Source organism: Physeter macrocephalus, chromosome 14 (assembly GCF_002837175.3).
Source record: "Physeter macrocephalus isolate SW-GA chromosome 14, ASM283717v5, whole genome shotgun sequence".
Lineage (NCBI taxonomy): Eukaryota > Metazoa > Chordata > Mammalia > Artiodactyla > Physeteridae > Physeter > Physeter macrocephalus.
The window spans coordinates 56,987,099-56,991,987 of record NC_041227.1 but is presented as its reverse complement, the minus strand read 5'-3'; the positions used below and the strand labels follow the sequence as shown (position 1 = coordinate 56,991,987).

General features: G+C 42.8%; 1 pseudogene; it reads right to left on the bottom strand.

Annotated features, from left to right (window-relative positions):
* Positions 1 to 3,045: 3,045 nt before the first annotated feature.
* LOC102974142 (60S ribosomal protein L27a-like) lies at positions 3,046 to 3,652 on the bottom strand (annotated as a pseudogene).
* Between the last annotated feature and the right edge of the window lie 1,237 nt (positions 3,653 to 4,889).

Genomic DNA, 4,889 nt, shown 5'->3' with positions numbered 1-4,889 from the left:
CACTCGAAGACTGTTGGGTCAGAAGCTCAGAGGATGGGGCCCAGAAACCTCTGTTTTATCAAACCCATAGGGTGATTCTGAGGCACACTAAAGTTTAGGAACTATCCTGTGGTCCTCAACTGGGGGTAATTTTATCCCCCTAGGAGATATTTAGCCATATCTGGAGGCATTTTTGGTTATTCCACCTGGGGCAGACGGTGCTGCAGACATCTGGTGAGTAGAGGCCTGGGATGCTGCTAAACATCCTACACAGGACAGCCTCCGACAGCAAGATTTTTGCATTCTAAGATGTCAACAGTGCTGAGGCTGAGAGACCCTGCACCAGACTGATTGACGAGCACAGTGGTTAGTCCAATGGTGTATACTTAAGATACCCAAAGTCGTCTAAAAATTGCAGGTTACTTTGGCCTCTGGTTGACTGAGTAGCATGATTTCCATTTGCCAGATTAATGGCCAGTGGGCAAGGAAATCCTTCAAGCTGCCCATAGCCATGTTCATGATATCTGAAATGGATATCAAATTGTGGTCAGAGTTGGTGGTGGAATCTAGTCCAAGAAATCAGGGCAGCCCAAGGAAAATGCATGGGGCTTGTGTCTGGTGAACGCTACCTGGCCTTCCCAGCACCTAGTACTTCAAACCATCCCCTAGATGCTAAGATTCCACACCCTCCAAAAAAGAATGCATATCCAGTTCCCTGATCATGAGGCAGTATATCAGAAAAGTCAACAGCACTTTTTGGAGAATCAAATTATTTGGAATCACATCCCTGCTTTACTATTTCTTGGCTGTGTGACTTTGGCAAATTCATCACTTTCCTGAGCCTCGGTTTCCCCATCTGTAAAATAGGGTGATAATAATTGTAGTACTGATGAGGACTGTATGGCACAATGCATGTAAAACAATTAGAAAAATTGTTTTACATGCATTGTGTATTCTAAGAACAATTCTTAGAACAATTCCAGACCCATAGAAAATGCTTGCCACATGCTAAGTATAATCATTATTAATTCTTTCTATTGTCTGTTTAGGTCTTGCATCTTTAAGATGGCAAGTCTGTCCCCTTTGTACTCAATAGAACGCCCGATGCCCACATGCTTGCGTTCATTCCCAGACTCCTCGCTCTACCTCACATGTGAGAGCGTATCCTCTTTGTCTAGAACCAGCCTTTTCTCTCTCTACTTCATCTGGCAAAGTTGTCCATCAGAAATAAAAGAGAGTTAGATTTTATGATATAGGTGACGAATTGCATCATATGCCTCCAGCTTCTTGGACTCTACATTGGTCCTTGAAGGTTGGTGTGATTTTTTACAATGGGGATGGGACAGGTGTCTGTCACTACACTAGCTGCTCTCGGTTTCAAAGGATGCATTTTGAATGATGGGTTATCAGCATCACGCAAGGGGTGACTTCGCCCCACTTGGGCAGGCTCTCACTGAAGCTTTCATAAGGTCAACCTTGCCCGGGTTAATATGGCTTTCAAAATAATAAAGGGGAAGAATCAAAATCTGTCTGCTTTCATTAAGTCTAACCCTGGCCTGCCTATTAGAATATGTGTAACTCAGCACCATGTAGAAGGATGGCTGGCCTCCAGGTTAAGCTAGGTACAAAGGAGAGGAATGGGGCTCCTCATTTATGGTCCAGGAAGCAAATGGGGTCAACATCATTAATATCAGAGCATCCCCAAATTGTCTTCAGATGATCAAACAAACCACTGAGGGAAGGGCCAGCGAGGGAAGCTCTGAACATGTCATTATGATGAGAACTGTTCAAGCTTCTTTTCCTTCCATGTAACCTCAGAAATATGTGGCTCCCAGCTCACACCATCGTCTACCTACTGCAAAAGCCTCTTTCTGTCTTTGCATCTGAGCACCACAATGGGAACTCTCCTCCAAGTCAAAACAGAAAAAAATGGGAAAATCTTGCACAGATGGCTATGCAGCCCTCTTGGTAACAGTGCCCTCATCTTATATGGAATTATTGGAAAGCAGTTTGAACAGGCTTTGGATTCCAAAGCTGCGGGAGGAGAGAAGTCGGCAGATTCAAACATTATGGGGGCTTCTATCAGATTTGTTGTTGTTATTCCAGAGCTCTGTTTCTGGGCCACAGAGCATCTCCCAGGGTAGGTGTGGGCTTCATGCAAAAATGATGAAGTCAACAGCCAGCCTCCCTCCTTCAGAGGGAGTTATTTCTTGAGTGTTTTTTTCTGAGCCTCCCTAGGAGGAGAGCACTGATAGATGGAGACTTCTATTTCAAAGGTTTGTTTAGTTTTTCAGGGAGGAGTGATATTTTGGTGACTCATCTTAACAACAGTTGTAGGGGAATATCTGCTAAAGGTTAAGAGCATTAAACATAAGGAACATGAAACAGTTAAATGACAGAGTATAGTATACCAGGCCCTGTCCTAGGTACAAGGGCAACGGCTCTCAACCTTGGCTGTGCATTAGAGTTCTCCTTGGCACTCAAAAACAATTTAATAAAAAGAAATACAATCTAATGCCAAACCCCAGACTAATTAAACTGGAACCTCTGGGGATTCTCCCAGGCATCTGCATTTTTCAAAGCTCCTCAGGTGATTTCAATGTGAAATCAGGGTGGAGCATCCCTCACTAAATTGACAGAGTTGAATAGACATAATTTGCTCCCTTGAGAAAGTAAACAATCATGTAAATAAATACATGTGATATAAGACATTATATGGCACTCATGGTAATGCACACAAGGGATCGTGTTTTGGGAGAGAACGAATAGACTAATTTTCCTTGGGAGGATCAGGGGATACGTCACGGGAGAGACGATGTCAGAATAATTTTGAAGATGACAAAGGATTTTGCCAAGTTGGCAAGCAGGGAAGAAGATTGGAGCGGGGGAAGGGAGCTCACATGCTGTGCGTGCAGGTAGAGAAAAGTTAAGAAGATGCTGGAGATTTCCGACCCATAACATAACTATCAGATATGGAACAATTTGTGCAGAGTGCTCTCAACACCCAACCTGGAAGCTGCTCCTGACGGCTGAGAAATCAGTGGCTGGGAAAATTCCCCTTTCTCTTCAGTGGAACCTGTAGTGTGAGAGCCGAGAGCTGAAAGTCAGTGCTCTTGCAGAGATATCCTTCCACAGACTAAGGGGTGACAGGGAGGACATTGAATGACAGCCAACTTTTTGTGCTGTTAATTTTTTAAAGCAATTTTTAGCATTTAATGAAATCCATGTGGCTTCAAGCCACCGGGATATCAGACCCCTCTTCCTGCCCTTAATCTTCTCCCTGGCTCTTCTGCTGAAGAATTTGACCTTCATGATGACAGGCAGCTTTAGGAGCTTCTCTTCTCCAGAACGTTTTAGTAGCATGATCATGTCACATCCGTGATGGGGTGTCTCCAGTCTCGGTTTTGGTAGCACTTACCCATGTCTGCTCACTGACCAAGGTCCATAATTTAGTGAGGTTGACAGTGGGGCAGAAGTTCTGGTTCCTCTTGAAGTGGTTATGCCTCATACGAACCTTGTCAAAGTAACCTAGGTAGTGTTTGCCTAAGTTGATCGTATGGTGATGCCTGCCCCTAGCATGACCCCCGCTTCCCCAGTGCTTCTGGTTCTTCCTGATGTGGCCATTGCCGTGGCTCCCGTGGTCCTGAATTTTATGGTTCTTCCTTAGTTTGGATGGTAGGTCAGTGACCCAGACAAATGAGATGTTAATATTTTTGAAGTTGCAACATTTTCATGAGTGGATGCTGTAGCTAATAGAAACCAAAACTGTGGTTACAGAGATAAAATTTATGAAGTCTTGGTTCTTGGTGCAAATTTTGAAGACGTGGTATGAATTTCGGCAGTGACATTCATGTTTGGAAATACTGCTTGAGGTCAACACCAATCAAGCCACATACCCATGGCCAGCTGAGTTGTGACCAGGCTTATCCATCATGTGACGTCTTGTCAATTACCACAGCTAATTGTGTCATTGCCCCTAACAATGCTACAACTAAAGCTACAACCACAACAATTTAAAAAACATTTTGAGGGCTTACTATGCCCTAAATGTGTTAACTATTTTAAGAAATCTTTGATTATGTTTTGCCACCTATACTCCATTTATTTTATTCTTAATATTCATCAGATGTTTTACTTGCATATCTGTTTACTCATAACAAGGGTAATATTTTGAAAAATTTAAGGAGATACTTTTCTCCTTTTTGTGGTAAATCATGTTCTTCCAATACAGTTTTAATGTTTTAAATTTATTTTATTCAAGTATATTTGATTTACAATGTTGTGGTAATTTCTGCTCTACAGCAAAGTGATTCAGTTATACATGTATATATATACATTCTTTTTCTTTTTCTTTTCCTTTATGGTTTATCACAGGATGTTGAATATAATTTCCTGTGCTATACAGTAGGATCTTGTTGTTTATCCATTCTATATGTAATAGTTTGCAACTGCTAATCTCAAACCCCCAATCCTTCCCTCCCCCATCTACCCTCCCCCTTGGCAGCCACAAGTCTGTTCTCTATGTCTGTGAGTCGGTCTCCTTCCAACACAGCTTTAGAATAAGAAGGAAGAAAGATGCCACCTCGAGGAAGAGAAGAGTGCAGAATAGGGAACATCGTTGTGAAAGATGAAGCAGTAGCTGAAGGCCCATTCCTGCTGCTTCAGATGGCGTGGGAAGAAACAAGTTAGCAGCTCAATGAAGCAGGTGGTGAAATACATGTATCTTTATCAACCTCACTGGGCTGCAGTACAGGCAGGGGAAACCAGCTAGATAGATTGAGGGGGAGATGAAAGCAGAAGAGGATTTTTTTCTTTTTCTGCTTCCTATTTGGGATCTGAGAGGAGAAGGATTTATAAGGTGTCCCCCATGTTAACATGGGGTGTCTACTTCAGAGCCAACTCAGATGCAC